The following is a 17,051-nucleotide window of genomic DNA, read 5'->3' as shown; positions in this document are numbered from 1 at the left end:
GATAGTGCAAGGTTTCCAGTTCTGTAAAACTAGAAATGACTCATGCGGCTCACTAATGTTAGCTTTAGTGTTAGTTTTTCCAGCATTACATTTTTTGCTCTTCTTGACTGTCTGTCATTAAGAGGTTGATGCATTGTAATGTTGAAGTTTCATAAAGACACTGCAGGAAACATTTCTACAAACCCACATATCTGAATGGCTGCCTCCACGTACAGAAACCATATCTACTGTGAATCCAACATTACCTTGAGCTTTTTCATGAAAAGCCACACATATACTAAATGATTTTGCATTTAGGAGAAGCTTTAGTTGGTGCACACAAAACAGCACATTGTATAACAACACTACATTACAAAGACCTTGATGTGACACACCTGGTCCACTTTGATATAAACCAATCCAGCACTTCTGAAAGATGCTTACCAAACATTTGTAACACATAAATCAATGTGCAGAGAACATGTCACTGTAGCAACGGCCACAGTTTGACATAAAGTCAATATGGCATCCCCTACTATACCTGCTGTTAAACAAACATGCAGTTTTAGAATATGCCATGCCTATACAAGTGACTAAGCATTGCAGTTGTTTATTAACAGAGCCGCAGCGATCCTCTGTGATGAGGTGCGACACTGGTCAACTGACAAGAATGCTAGTCCTCCTCCTCCTCCCTTAAGACGGACCACTGAGACACTGGGAGGCTTGGTGACAGGTCTAGCCCTTTCACAATCAATAAAACATGCTCAATTCCCAGTGTAATTACTGGATCCAGCCTCCTCCCTCCCTCCTTGTAAGCCTGCGCTCATTCCACACAAAGTTGAACCATTACTCTCTCATCTGCTGCCCTATATAAAAGGTAACATAAAATTACATTTCTGTTGTGAGATGTACCTAATGAACAAAAAACGAGGCCAGCGCTATGCAGTTAGTCTGTAACGAAGCTTATAAACTACAAACTTTTTTTTCACTCAACATCTCAAACGTCATAATATAATAAGAATTTGTCAAAGAAGATTTTGAAGATTCATCCTATGTGGCTTGTGTTAAAGACGTACCCACCATATGTAGCTATACGCAGCAAGCGCGCTTCAACTTCTTTGAAGGTGATGGACAGCAGCCAAAGTCTTAAGCATAGCCGTGACAGTTGCACTTCCTGTGCAAGGCAGAGTTAGCCTCAGTATCCTACCACAGGCCGTGGGCAGACAAAACTTAACTTCCTGCCCCTCGACTTCCTGTTATTCAGGACCTTTCAAAGTGCCCCTCTGCGGGGGAGACAGAGGGAGCGGGGCAAGTTAGTGGGGAGGAAGAAAGGGAGGGACCACCTTGGGGATACCCTCCCTTCTGATCCTTCCCCTTATTATCATCCTGAATGTAAGTCGAAGACTAAACAACAGAGGCTCATCTCTCGTGGCTTTGCCCTGTCTGTTTACTGTGTTTACTGTAAGGATCATTACATAGGCCGGACGACGTGCACAGGATGCTTTTGGCCACTCACTTTACAATTAGCAGGCAGAGGCCTTTTCTAGTTATTCAAACACTCCAATGGTTACATAAGAATGAATCACGGTGCTCACAACTCAAGTTAATATATAAACAACATGATTAAGACAGAAGTACATTCCCGAGCATGCAACAGCCTCACGCGGTAATCTGATGTGCATTGACACACAGATTCTGTGAAATAATCCATGACGACGTTCTTAAGTGTATCAAACTCAAAGTGTCAACATTGTGGCTCGGTTATGATTAGCTTCTGGCAGACTGAAGACATAAAGCGAAGCGGCCTAAATCCACAGTTTTACCAATTTGTTTCAATGGCGCCTTGACACCAGCGCAGTAGGAAATGAACATCCACCTCTTTGTTCTCGCTTTAATCAGGAGGTGCTGTACCTGTAAATGGGGCTGTTGGCCTGAGGGGAGTGGAGGCAAGCCAGCCCTCTCACACTCTCTCCCTCTTCCCTTTTGTGAGAGTGCGCTTATCTCCCTCTCCAGCAGTGAAAGGCAGTATTGTGGCCCCAGCAGCATCACTAGTGTTAATGTCTCCTGATGCTAATCTGACACACGGCTGATCCTTTAACAACCACTTTCTCTATCCCCCCCCCCCCCCTTTTTTTGCCCTCCCCCTTCTTTCTTTTTTTTATTCTTTCATGCCATTTCTCATGATTTATTTTTCATCGTCTCTTTTTAATTCTCCCTTTCTTTAAACTCATGTTATACATTCCCTCACCTCAGTTTCCAAGGCAACTAATGAGACATAATTAACATGAGCTATCGCAAGGGCATGTGAGCAAAAAAGTGAAAAAGGAGGCTTTGAGAAATGTAGAGAGGTGGGGCAGTCTGCAAAACATGGACTTTCTGCAGCACTTCCCCTTCCTCTGTAAAGCATAGCTTGGGGGTGACATTTCTCACACAGGAGAGATTTGAATATCATTTCAAGGAAAGGCTAAAATGCTTATGATATGAACACCTTGAACGTGTTAAAAACAAAATTCATACAGTTTGCACTAAAGAAGATCCTGCAGGCCAAAACACTGAGACTGAAATCAGGAATGGCAAGTCTTTCATAGGTTGCTTACAGATTTAAGCACTGTTAGAATGTTTCTTGCCTTATTGCATTAGGTAATACGTTTCCCTACATATTAAATCAGTCTGAAGCTAATTCGATGAAGAAAGTATAAAAATGCATTGTTCAAAAGCAAACAGTGACCTGCATGTAGGGACAGTCACAAAGCCAGCAGTGAGTGCCTGCACTGAAATGGCAGCCAAGCAGACAGCGAGTGGTTAATCTGCCCTGATGACTGGAAGCTCAGTCCAACTCTCCAATGACCCAGCTGTAATCCCACAATGGATCAATGCAAGTTCAAACAATCCTCCATGCTGCTAGCACCTTGCTTGGGCTGGGGGGTGGTGGTGTAAGACAGGGACCAGGAGACAGAAAGCTACTTATCACCTGCAAAATGACATCAAAAGGAAAGAGAGCCCCACAGGATGAACTTGTTCTCACTGAGAATACGCTTCACTGTGGGCTACAGCATACTGTATAGACGACTGAGTGGAAATGATGTCGCTCTTCAGATAAACACCAGACACGTATTCAATCTGCAAAATATGAATGACGATGAGTGGATATAACAACTTGTAACTGAAGGACATCATATGCTGACAACCTTAGCAGACAGACATCCTCCATCTCACTCTCGCAGTACTGTCAGGGGATGAGAGGACTATGCAAGGTGACTTTGACTAACTGCCTTGGGGTTTCGTGAGAAAACGCCATTGACATTACATTAATTTCATGTCTCTTTTTTAACTGACTTAGTGCCACGGAGGCCTGGAGAATAGAAAAAAACCCCGAAACAGACATTTTGCTTTAGCTTCAAGGCATAGGCAGTAGGGATCTAGAGGCCAGGAAGACAACAGTGACAAATAGGTGACATGATGTGATACCAACTTTTTCCTCATTATACGAGTAATTTAACAGAAGGATGAGACATTCAGTCAGCAGATCAGGATAAATGTTAGTCAGAAACTTTCCACTGCAGCTCACGTGTGTTTAGGTTTGACGGCAGTTTTTGCCAATGAAAGACAGACAGAAAGAAAACAACAGAGAGAGAGAGTGAGAAGGGAAGTGTGAGAGAGAAGACAGTATGACTGTGTTAACTATGTGGAAAGATGTAAGGGAAACAAGACTAAAAGAAGCACCCCGCACCCATCCCAACCCACCTCTGTGGTAGTGTGGTAGTGTGCGGCAGCTGCGTTGTAACATAATTACTGCTGGGACACTTCTATTCCCAATGATCCATTTGCGTCAGTCAGGTTTTCAAGCCCAGCCAATGAATGGATTCTCAGTTTCTCAAGGATAAAGAGATGACCCTCACCTAACAGTTATATCCATTTCATGTAGAAAAGCTACTCTCCTCCTCAAGGTAAATCCCTTGATGCATATTTGAGTCAAACTTTCATGAACATAGAAAATCATGATAACTTCTTCGATGCACAGACAGGATGATGAATTATATCTCATTAAAAATGGATGTGCTTGATGACATAGATATACAGTTAAGTTGCTATATTGTCCTGTTAGCATAAGGATTTGCCTCTAAAATATTACCATCACTATTAAGTTACAGAGCTCAACATTTTAGTTCCCGGCTTTCCAGATGGTTATTTAATAAAACTTACCGACGTCCTGAAGCTCTCAGCAACTTGAAAAATGTGTTTAAACACTGAGATTAAAGGCTGCGTTAGCCCACGACCCAATGTTAGGTTTATGCCACAGCTACCTTATATTAATTGGCAATTACCAAAATCATTTTTTAATGTTTTAACGGTTAACCTGTATACGCAAGCTCTTTAATCAAAATTATATTTTTATGCTAAAATATATTTATTGTTGCTATTGTTACAATTTTACAAAAAAGCTGGAAAAAAATAGTAAAGTATATCATTATCTTTTGGTTAATTTGCAAATTACAATTATTTGCTTGTATTTCTAAACAGAAATATTAGTTTAATAGTTTTAGTGGTTGCATGTTATGCTTGATTTATTTTTTGACTTCTCAGAAAAGTCCAGTGTGATGGTTTAAATTAGAGCTGGGCGATAGAACGATAACGATATGTATCGCGATATAACTTTTACTCAATAGAGAAATTAAGCTATCGCGATAGACCTCGCCGCTCTTGTCCTCAAAAAAAAAAAAAAAAAAAAAAAAAAGAAGGTCAGCCAATCCAAATTAAGTAGCGCAGAGCCGAACCAATCACAGCCGCAGCATCACGTCGCGTGACTTGTTACGTACAGCACAAGTGCCAAGCCGCACGTGTGTTTGTTTGGGAAGCAGCCAGCGGGTAATGGAGCCAACGCGTAATGGAGGAAATGAGTGTGCCGACTAGAAAAATCAACCGAGCGTGACCGAAGAGAAAACAGATGATGGTTCCAATGCCGGAGAGATTGTCAAACGGAAGAGCCATAGAAGTTCCGTAGTGTGAAGGTATTTCGGCTATTTCAAGTCTGACAAAAAATAGAGTAGCGTGCACTGTAAATTGTGCCGAAAGCAAGTCTGGAAATACAATAAACTGGTGCATGCGTCACACTGTGCGCCACGTTATTGTTTCGGTGAAATGAATTTCTACAATACTGTTACTGTTAATTCTACTCTCTGCAGTGTTTAAATGCTTACATATACACACAGTTACTGTCCCTCCACACATACGACTCGGTTCTGCTTCTATGCCCCAGCTTTGTTTACTTTTTCCCACCGAAGCTTCTAGACTTCTGATTGGCCAGCATTTCGGCACGGTTAGGAATCTAGCGCCACCTGCTGCTTTGGCATGTTCATAGCAGCGTTTTCCTTCATTTCTGCCTTTATGTGTGGACGGGATTATTTTTAAAACGAAAACGGAAAATCTCAGTTTTCAAAAATACCCGTGTACGTGTGGACGTAGCCTCAGTCTCTGACTGGAAGCGCTAATTTGTCATTCGGCTTTTGTCAGACTAAAGTAACTGTTAAAACTGTTTGAAAAGCTAAGCTATACAACAAGGAGAGATTGAGAATTTTCTTTTAGTTCTCAGTTTATTTGATATTGACAAAAGTTAGTCAGTTTTGTCTGTTCTTCTGTAAAACAAACTAAGATTTATTTTTAGAATTAATATTTTGTTTCTAAGTGGAATTGACAATTTAGTCTGTTTCGTTTGTTCTATTTTGAAACTTAAACGCTTTAGCGGCTGCCTTTTGTGTAGTTTGCAATATTTGCCTTTATTTATCTGAAAAAGTCTTATGTTCCTTAAGTACATCTACCCTGTTGAACTTATTATGGGAAATAAATATTTAAATAAAAACAAGCTGCTGATTATTTCACATTTTACTTGTGAGCAACGGCACATTTAAATCTTACAAATATAGTTATTTGGCTTATATCGTGATAGATATCGTTATCGCCTGAAATGGAAAAAACATATCGTGATATGAAAAAATCTCATATCGCCCAGCTCTAGTTTAAATGTTGGTTTAAAAATGTGAATTCAGTTAATCTAATGCAGTATTTTTGAATTTTAAACAAATTTTTGACACAGTTCCATGATATTTGTGTGTTCTAGATTTAAAGGTGGTCGAATAAACTTGTCTTGTTCTGCTTTTTGTTTTTTAATCTCCAACTTGAGAAATCATTAAGAAAAATTACTGTGCAAAGGCACTTTTTTCAATCAAGCAACCTGGAAATACCTGGGCCCTGTGCTTCGTACGTCGCTTACTACATCCAAGATCAAATGAAACATCCAAGATCAAATCATCGCGCTAACCGTGAGCTCGCTAATCCGGTTCCCCGAACTCACCTGCTGTTGACGATTAGTACAGCTGGATGAAGTAATGTGAGATCACTGGGTGCCGTAAAAGGGGATACGCATCGATAGCAGAAACAGTGATCGGCAACCCGCTGATTGGTTGGCGAAAATGGCGAAGGAGCGCGCTCGGTATTTTTCGGCAGCAGAGCAAGAACTCTTGAGTGAGGGATTTCAGGAGTTTCAGAGTTTAATTAAAACGCAAGGGAACACTGCAAAGGCTGCAAAAGCAAGGAGAGAGGGCTGGCAGAAAGTTGCTGACAAATCAAACTCGTAAGTAATTTAATAATAACAATAATAATGGAGTGGATTTATATAGCGCTTTTCAAGGCACCCAAAGCGCTTTACAATGCCACTATTCATTCACTCTCACATTCACACACTGGTGGAGGCAAGCTACGGTTGTAGCCACAGCTGCCCTGGGGCAGACTGACAGAAGCCAGGCTGCCATATTGCGCCATCGGCCCCTCTGGCCAACACCAGTAGGCGGTAGGGTAGATTTATCATATCACACCATATTATCCAATATTATATTACATTATATTATATTATAATATGTTATATTATATCCCCTTTCACATTAGAGCCACAACAGGACCCACTAGAACATGGGAACAAGTAAAAGTGAAATATAAGAATATTCTACAGAATGGTAATATTTATCACTTATATTGCTTGTCGTCTCTTGGAAAGAGACCCTGGAATACTCTGTTTGTTTGTTCATAACAGCAACCAAGAAAAGGGCAGAGCAAAAAAAAAGACAGGTGGTGGTCCTGCACCCCCTCGTCAACAAGTTGGTTAAGTGAATAATACCCTCACGGGAAAATCGATATCTCTCTATGAGCACACTGTCGCGCTGAGCTAAAGGATCCTGTCTGTCCCGCAATATACGCTGAATTCTGAGGACTCTCCTTATCAATCTTGCACCTTCCGCAATGGGTTGCTCGCGTAAACGGACAGGATATGACTGCGACAGACTTCCCAAATCCACCTTCGCTTTTATAGCCGTGGTCTCTCATCTTGATTACACGAAGTAATTTACAATTACTACTCTGAAATATGAATTACATCTGTAATAATCACATACATGTAATAGAATGTTAATAGTACATTTCCCTTTTTTAGGGAATGACCTGTATGTATGTGTGAAATCAATAAAAGGATCAAGTGCTGCATTATCTTTAGTTACATTGATGTTATTTATTTATGGTGAAACAGTGGTGGAATATCGCTGTTGCTTTCGTATGAATGACGCGGACATACCTGCGTGGCCACGATCTAATCCTGTTTACATAAAGTAAACCTGCTCCCCAGCAGGTTTACGCTTACGGCTCTGTTGCTATGACAGCAAGTCCCGGATGGGCTTCGGGGAACCGAACGATCCAGGATCACGCGAAATCGTCAACAATCTAATCCAGCTAACTCACTTAGCGCGGTACGAAGCACAGGCCCCAGGACTCACTGTCTATGCTTACATTTTAAGTTTCCATGCTAACCTGCTACTTTGGTGCAGGACTGACGGACTGACTTGCGCATTTAAAATTTATAAGTTTTGTTTGGAGGGAATATTTTACTTTCTTTTCTTGTTTGTTTCAGTATTAATATAGCTACTTTTTGGATTATTCATTTATTTATTTATTTGAGACGCCACAAATCACACAAAAGACTTAACTTTATGTCAAAACATTTTTTATGCTCTCTGGAAGAGACATTTTGATTTTTAACTTACTATTTGGTTAATTTTGTATTTGTTGTTTGGTCGAGTGTGTAGGACAGATAAACACTGGAACAGTCTGTAAATACAGTTATAGTTAAAAAACGAAGCCAGTTTCTCTTTGTTTCTCCCTCCCCACCATTGTCATTTTTTTAAATTTAAATAATTTTTTTTCTGAACATAGGCTACTGCCTTTCTTTCTTTCTTCCTTTCTATTATAAGTCTGAGTAAAGAAATCGCTGCATTTGGGTGCACCTGAAGAGGCTGCATTTGCTCGCAGCTGCAAGATGGTGCCATTAAAGCAGCGCTATTATTTTTTCTGTTGACTATTTCTTCTACATTCAACCAACATTATTAGCAAACTTACTCATGGGTAAATAAATAAATCGCTCTTCTAAAAACGATTGGTGAAAGGCTCAGCCTGTCGTCAGTCAATAAATTTGTCCAATCGCCCAACCTTATCACAGTCCTTACAACTGTTTCTTTATAACCTTAAACCCTGAAAATGTGATATATATTTCTTACTGATAAAAATTGCATTATGTGGGAAATGTCCATACCAACTGGCAGCTGTAGCTTTCTGGTAAGCAACATCTCATTGGTCCTTTTCTATGTGGTATACTTGCCTACCACTCTGTTATGAAATTCTAGTGTTTTATTTGTCTGTTACTGAGAACTAATTAGCAGGTATTTATCTGTGATCATAAAGGCTATGGATGTAGCTTGCAAAACAAGTTTGCTAGCATTGGCTGATAACTTAGCTCTTCCCCCTTCTTTCATCTACATATAATCACTTCAGATGGCAACAGGCAGAAAAATTGGAGTCCAGAAACGAATGGGTTACACCCACTTTTTTACATGCAGTCTGTTCTCCAACCACCAAGACTGCTCTGTTGAAGTGGCACATTATGCGCCAAGTAGTGCTTCTGAAGAAAACCGTACTACTGTACTACTGTTTAAAAGTATGTTAAACAGTAGTACAGATATTGACTCTGAGTCACAGTATGAGTTTTTATAACATATTTTCTTATTTGTATTTGCAGAGGCCAAGTGTTCAACTAGATTTTGGAATTTCTTTAGGCAACAGCATTTCCCATAGTATCACACCATGATTCAGCTTAAGAAACTTTTCAACTCCTGATGTGCATAAATTATTTATAATCAGCCAGTCGTGCTATGTTAAAGTCATGAAAAATTATGTCATCCTAAACACACTTGACATATTAACCTCTAACTGCTCAGCTCATATTAACTCTGTTAATACAGATTGTGTATCTGAGGAAAATCCCTCCATCACCATACTCCCTGTGACTTTGTATGAGCTTCAAAAGATATCGTCTTAACATGACACATTAGCAATGAGGACATTATATAAACAAACACTTCCTGTGTTACCCCTTTGCTCTAACTGATGAAGTATTTTCAGTATTTCCCTATTTTCAGTATTTCATTATTTTTGTTGCTTATTGCTCTGTTCACTGTGTTACACACAAACACACATGGAATAATAAAAATTAATGCATGCATGCTCCTAGAGGTTTATAAATTTGCATAGAATTACAGTGTGGCTCTGTGGTCTGATTTGGTATGATGGCATGTGTCCATTTGCACGGTTGTCTATCATAAGATGGACTTCTCACCAGGGAACAATAATAATGCCAAACCCATAGGGAGCAATAGTCCCCCCCCCCCAACCTACCAGTAAGCCTGTGAGCTGTGTTAAGTGTCATGGCAGCCTTTTGATGTTGCACAGACCGCAACTCAGAAATGGTAAACAGCAAAGATGAACCAAGATCTTCCTCCAGGGGGAATCCACAGTGTAAGGATATTAGGGACGTTATGCATAATGCGTCTCAGCAGCAGCGCATTTACCCAATCCCAACATGTCTTTTTTAAACACTGGGAACCGAGATTAGACACAGAACTTCTAGATATCCAATTCTCCACCAGCATTTGGAAATCCACATGAAGATTTTACTAAATAAAAAGCATGTTTTGGAACACATACATGGGGTCCATATTGTTTAGGGCAGGGGTGCTCAATACGTCGATCGCGATCGACCAGTCGATCGCAAAGGTAGTATTGGTAGATCGCATGGCATTAAAAAAATAGATGCCAGCCTATCATCCATCCCGTCACTTGATTGATACAGGGAAGCCAGTCAGATGACAGCAGATTTTTTCTGACGCTTAGGTCGCTGCGCATGCGCAAACAGCGGCGCGAAGTGTAGTAAAACTGACAAGCTAGTCAGCGAGTTAACTCCAATTTTTAGCTCTCGGTTTTTTCTCTTAAACCTGGCCGTCAGCAGCTACTGTCCGGACTATGCATCCCTGGCTGATTCAATTCAGTGCAAGTCATCAGAGTAAACTCAGGTAATGACAAAAAATTTACATAGTTAATTGTGTTGTGAAATATTGGATATTGCGGTTATGCATGTATATACATTGTAGATATAAAGAATCCTCAATATATTTATAAATAAGTATATGTTTTGGATTTTTGTAGTGGGTAGATCATTTTGACTTGGTCATTTTATAAGTAGCTCACATGCGGAAAAAGTGTGAGCACCCCTGGTTTAGGGGTATGGTGACTGGGTGTCTTCGGAGAATGTCTGCTTTTAATGGGAAAAAAAATTAAAAAGCTCAGAATAAATATTTGATTTTCTCTTCCCATTTTTATCTTCCACTCGATGCCTCTTTCCCACAGTGTTCCATTACATAAAAGGTTTATGCAATCTGAGCAGTGAGGATGGCCATGAGTCATAACAACAGTGAAAAGGCTAGCTAAAGTAGCACTGATTTTTTTTTTCTTAGAATTTTATGTTATAGAATTGGTCTTTTAATGATCGCATGCAGACCTGTGATTCATGCATTTCATTTCATTTATATTACATTTAAAATAATGAAACTGCTCACTCATCTCTCCGTACCACATGGCTGAGAGATGATGGAAGTGTGAGAGAAAAAAGTAGGTTTTGCTAAATCATTTTGTCATAGTGCTTCATGTTGTTAAGGCTCCTTCAGGTCACAGTGGGTGACAGTTTTCATTTTTAATAATCACTCACGTTATCACTTTGCTTTTGTGAATGACAGTAAACATCAGTTTTAATGAGGCTTTTCCTGAAAATGTGCAAGGCAGATCTGCCCATTCTAGTCTGATATGTATTGACATGAATGATTATCATTCACTGAGCAAATAATGAAATGGGTATTTCACGAGCTATAGCCTACAGTTTCTCCCAGATCAGATGATATGTGTTAGCTGTCACATGAACACTGTGTGCAAACATGCACAGAGAGAGACAGAGAAGGGGAAGACAGAAAGACCCCAAAGGCCTTCGCACAACTTGTCTCTCCAGGAAACAGAAAGATTCCTGGAGAGGCTCTGGCCCTGTGTCCCAGCTTCAAATAGCTAATTGCCTCAGGCCCTCTATCCCAGGGCCAGCGGCTCATGATGAATCCCGACCTCCCTAATCGCAATACCCGCTGTGAACACCTCTGTAAGCTGGACCAGTGACAGAGGTTCAGAGGAGGATTGAAACAAAGTAAAGAACAACCCAGTCTGACATGAATCCAGGATGGCAACAGCCAGTGGAAACACTACACTATTTTCACCTAGATCGGCAGCCCACAGCACACAGATGGAAAGTGGACTGGGAGAAAGGAAGAGGACAGACGGGCAGACGCACAAACAGCGGGCAGACTCAACACCTCACTTGCAATCACAGTCACACTATGAAGAGCTGGGATTTGGAGACTGGAGATGCAAAGACAATCATTTCTGAATGCCCTGGATTTAAAGGGACAAGTTTTGACTGAATTAAAATGCAAAAAAAGAAAGAAAAGAAGAAAACATGGCCTGACTATGTACAAGAAAGAAAAAGTAATATTTAATTTTCTGGATGATTTCAGAAGTAAAATGATATGTAACTATTGAACTCGGCCAGACTTGCACTTTAACTTAAGTGGGCAACATAAAAAAGACAATCTCATCATCCTGAATCTACAGAAAAACATACTCAGTGCACAATGGTTTGGAAACTCAAATGCATAACTCACTGCAATGTTCATGGTGCTATAGCTGTGCTCAAACAGTAGAGAGGAAGACAACTTTAAACTGTAAGTCAGAGCCCTGCGGTGAACCGGAGCAGCTTCCACAGAGCAGAGGGGGCTGGGGTCACTTCCTTTCCCTGTTCATATGGCTGATGTGTGCTGGAGAATAATAGGAGGAATCACATCCCCCCAGCTGTTCTAGTTCACAAAGCTTCTCAGACAGACAGAAAAACAAGGATATTACAGACAAGGCCTTCTTCCTGCAGATGAATTGGCCACAGGGCCGGTCCAGCTGCAGGAGATCCAACTGTTCCTTCCCAGGAGCTACTGAACTTTTAGTCAATGGGCTTTGTGTATGAGCTGTGACACCTAAGTCTCACAGCTGTAATGAATACACCAGCCATTGATAAACACTTTTTAATGCATTCGACTTTTATTTTTGGTAACCTAATGGACGGCTAGATTAAGTGGCTGTAACTGATGAATCAAAGAGCCTATATTAGCCCTCTCTAACAGCACAGTAAACACCTCCATCACTTAGACAACAGCAGACTTTGAAGAGAGTTTTACTTTGCACACAGTTCAATTGTTTGTCTGTTGATGAGGCTTCTACTTCATCGCCTCTATACAAAGACAGAGAAGTTAAATCTCCAGCGAGAGAGGCTTTTTAAGATCTACAGTAGAGCATGAGTAATTCAATACAGTGGGGTATATTAGCAATCATGGGAGATCTTTTGATCTAGTAAATTATATTATAATATATTCCTTTGATTTATGTGTTTTTCAAAAAGTCTCATTAAGATGCGGCTAAAATGCAACTCAGCAAAGACATGTCTTTCTTAACTTCAGCTTAGTTTTGTACGTGATATTGTTTAGCTACATCATTGACTAATATTAGGTCTCCATGCAGGACAACAAGATGAAAACAAGGTGAAAAATACTGACTGAAAGCACGGGACGCGCATGTTTTCGCTCTACGTCTTTTGAGTTTGGCTCACTCACTTCAGAAATGAAGCACAGTGTGATTCTGTGGTTTTTCGTGCAGTCCAGAAAGTCAAAGAGGCGAGGAGGCATCTTAAAGGTGTTAAATGATTTGACTTGTTAAAGTCATCACCTTTGCTCTAGCACATGCTTCCACAGTCTACCCTCCCAAACCACACCAACTGTGGAAGGCCAGTTTATGCTTAACACAGTAGCCACAACCCAAGAAACCAAGAAATTCTGAGTTTAAAAAAAAGCAATAGCATAATTTAAAAAAAAAAACATTAAGACTTGATTCTTCACCATTATAGTCTGCTTGCATTATGGATACAAATAAACTGACAGGGTGCAGTGGCAAAAGCAGGCTGACAGCATTACAGTGTGGCTCTGTGTGAGGATCTTCCTGCTGAGTCTCCTGTGTGGTCCAGGTTGCAGAGGTGAAGAGACCTCCAGCCAGGCCTTGTTTGATAGAGCAGGAGAGACAGGAAAAGACGGTGCGGCCTTAAGCTGCTCTGCCCTGCTCAGCAGCACATGTGCTGAGTGAGCCAAAAGGGTGGCTTACCACCAGAGGTCTCAGTCAAGGGCAGGACAGTTGAAAGGTCACTGCTAGCTGTCTTGCTATACAAACAGTACCTCAGTGAGTAATGCCTTCACCCTCTGAGCTGTTATAGAGCTTTAAAAAATACTAGAGATGATGAGCATAGTTTATAACTGTCAATTAAATGTAAGCATTCAATCAAAGAGCTATGATTTTTTTAAAATAATTTTTCTAAATAATTTTATATTGTTTATCAGCGCCTTAGCACAAGTTTTGCCAGTGGGCTTTGTGATGTCTTAATTAAATTTCGGTTTATTTTGTGTATTTTAATCAGTCAGATACTTCACGCAAGTTGCTGTTGTCAGTCACCCAGTGCTAGTTCATGCCCATATCAGTGGTTCACGGTCACAACACATGAATGTTCTGTCTTTAAAGTAAGGCACCGGCACTAACCAAAGACCCATAGTGACTCCCACAGTCCAGAATTTATCAGACATCTGATCTGATTAGCATTAACAAAATTAAAAGAAAACATGTAACTAAACATGAGTAATTATATGTATATATTTATAATAACAATTAATAGTCCATTGGGAGCAGTCTACAGTTAGCTGTAGCCTAAAACATTATCTCCCAGGCTCAAGATTCTGCATCCAACCTCCAGGTCTCACAGAGGAACGCTGGAATCTCCATGCTGATGATACAGCTCCAGTAAGGAGTTCCAACAAACAATGAATCACGCTAAGATGTTTTAGTTAGGAAGACTGATTATTGTTATGCATCTGACTCTTTTAAACATAGATATTAATTCAAGTTCTTGCAAAGAAAAAAAAGCATACCACAAATTTAAAAGAACGATAGCCGTGCAAAGAAGAAAAACAGAGAAAAGACAACTGTGCGTTAAAAAAAAGTGTCGCCTCAAGCTAATTGCCGTCAGTGAACAGACTCAGTATCTTGTAGCAAGTTTAACGGACCAAACCAACTCACACAGCTGGAGCGGTGTTGGGGGTGCTAGAGAACACAGTATAATGAGTTTAAAGTTAATAACTAGCCTGGTATAGACACAACTTCAAGGATTCACAAAATAAAACTAGGGATTCAAAACACAGACAGGTAAATAACCATGCAAGAAATTTCAAATAAATATAGCAATCAAACTACACTGTATAATACTATAATAGCCATAAGGGCCTTAATTTTCTTAAGAAATCTGCAGCATAAAAGAACAGCTTGGCTTACCAAACAACCAGAGAAACACTATCCTCTTTAACGGGCCAAGAATGTTCAGCTTCTATCTCTTATTTTTTATTCAATGCATCCTTGGCTTTCAGCTCTCTGCTGTTTTGTCCTCCTTGAAAAAAAAATGTCCTGGGAGGAGGAGAGTGAAGGAGAAAAGACTTTCACTCAGTGATTCAGAGGCATCGTGTAAACGCCAGCATTCTCCTTCTGACAACCGGCGTTAATTGCAGATCCGACTCGCCCACACACTCCACATTTCTCCTGGAAGGAGAAGCTGAGACACTGAGATTGAAGTGGGATGAGGAGTGCAGTAAAAGATGCTGCAGCTGCCCATTCCTCGCACCGTCACCACCTCTCATTTCTCCCTTTCCACTGAGAACTTGTGCTGAGATGCAAACAAGCGCTTACGCACATTTACACAGGCATGCAGGGGCACACAAACATCCCATATAACAAGGCTAAAACAGTTACTAAACACTGGTAGTCATTGTGCAATACCAGCCATAACGATTAAATAAATACAGGACAAAACTCTCATATTATCAAAGCTTTCTGTGTGCTTGTCTAATGGACGCTATAGAACATTTGAGGTCTCTGAGGTTAGTGCAACAGTTCACAGCGCACGTGAGAAAGACATTTACGGCAGCCCTATCTGTGCCTTCATACTCATTCCTTTGACTAATACATGACATAAATTGTTAAAATGATATTCATTTCAGCACGATGAAAAAATCCCTCATCCACACATTAGACACAGGAGGTCACGTGATGTAGATCATGAGCAACAAGGCCCATTACTGGCGAGGCCTGGGGCAGCACAGAAGCTAATGACTGCAGATTGGAGGGTGCTTTAATGCTTTGCTTTAGAAATCACTGGCAACCAGCTGGTACGGTAACGTGCATGCTTTCAGAGTAGCGGTAGCACAAAAAGGACAGTGAGAAAATGCAAGTACCCTTTAATGCTGCTGTAACAACTCGTGCCCCTAGAAAAACAATGAAATTTGTCATTAGTTCAACCTGATAAGGGGGTAATATACTGTAAGCAGTAAAATAGTTACAACTGTGGTAAAGACAAAGTCACGTTTTATATATGCATGCAACATACAGAGGGGGGTTTTTTTCAACACGGCAAAACATAAGTTTGATTTTGCTGGGTTTTATCCACACAAAAGGCAGTTTATACGTTCAAATGTGAAGCACAACCAAATATTTTCCACACAGTAGATCCACTCATGAATGAGCTTATAAAATCAGGACAATTTCAAGTCTTATTTTCAGTTTCAACTGAATAAAAACTACTCCTTCTGTGCAATATTAATGAGCTATGCAGGGTGTAGCATACACTAGAAACATTTGAGAAGGTCAGGTTACCATTGGCCATTTCCCACTCTGGCCAGGGGTTAAGGTCACCAGAGTGCCAGAGATTCAAAGAAACACCAGGCAGCAAAGGTTCTCTCGCACAATCTCCGCTGGCCAAAGATCCTTATGCAGCTTAACTTAAAGGTGCGATGCCCCTGTCACTATGCCTGTCACTTAAATGCATAAAATGTGTCACCTTCAAGTGAACTTATTAACCAGGGAGAAATCTTTAAGGTCAAAGATCATCTAAAATATCTCACATCAATTCACTTGATTGGGCACGCTTTGGCTGAGCATATTTCAGTTTTAACCAGTCGCATATCCCTTCATCTATTTCAACTAACTATGAAAATATATAGTACATATATGTATACATATACAATATAGGCAACTACCTCAGCTTTGACTTTTATCATGCCAATTGCTCTAATGAAAGAAAAAGTTTGTTTATTCACGTTATATTGCTGTACATCTACAAATTAAAAAATACCTGCATACATAAAATGTATTTTATTTTACTTTTTTTTTTTATTAAAGGAGGTTAGGTGTTTAAGGAAAACATACAATCTGCAGTAAACTCACGCCAGACAACTTTTTTATTACCACTGTCACCGTGTGAGCTCGCCTGATGTTGTCAGTGTGATGGCTCAACAGTGTTATTATATACACACTGATTACTATTTTCCCCCAGGAGACTCGCCCGTTTTACAAAGTATGGCTAATCATTTCACACTCTGGACAACAAGTCAGAATCTGTGTGAGTTTTAAGACTCACAATTGACAAACCGACCATGTAGTCGAGCTTCTAGTACAACTTATTACCGGCTTAGAGA

At 40.2% G+C, this 17,051-nt stretch overlaps 1 protein-coding gene across 12 annotated transcripts in view; it reads right to left on the bottom strand.

Moving 5' to 3' along the window:
• mef2aa (myocyte enhancer factor 2aa) overlaps window positions 1–17,051 on the bottom strand; it is a 71,441-nt gene that overhangs the window by 49,786 nt on the left and 4,604 nt on the right. For 2 of the 12 annotated variants that reach the window (XM_085359196.1, XM_085359195.1), the window contains exon 2: window positions 15,813–15,842. The exons of the other annotated variants lie outside the window; for them this stretch is intronic. The gene's annotated coding sequence lies outside the window, so the exon portion shown is untranslated. The remainder of the gene's footprint in view (window positions 1–15,812; window positions 15,843–17,051) is intronic. 12 annotated transcript variants of the gene reach the window in all.

Source organism: Diplotaxodon limnothrissa, linkage group LG7 (genome assembly GCF_057381915.1).
Source record: "Diplotaxodon limnothrissa isolate DT_005_m linkage group LG7, D_limnothrissa_male_GT1.1, whole genome shotgun sequence".
Lineage (NCBI taxonomy): Eukaryota > Metazoa > Chordata > Actinopteri > Cichliformes > Cichlidae > Diplotaxodon > Diplotaxodon limnothrissa.
The sequence above is the reverse complement of the archived record's forward strand: the minus strand, read 5'-3'. Positions and strand labels throughout refer to the sequence as shown.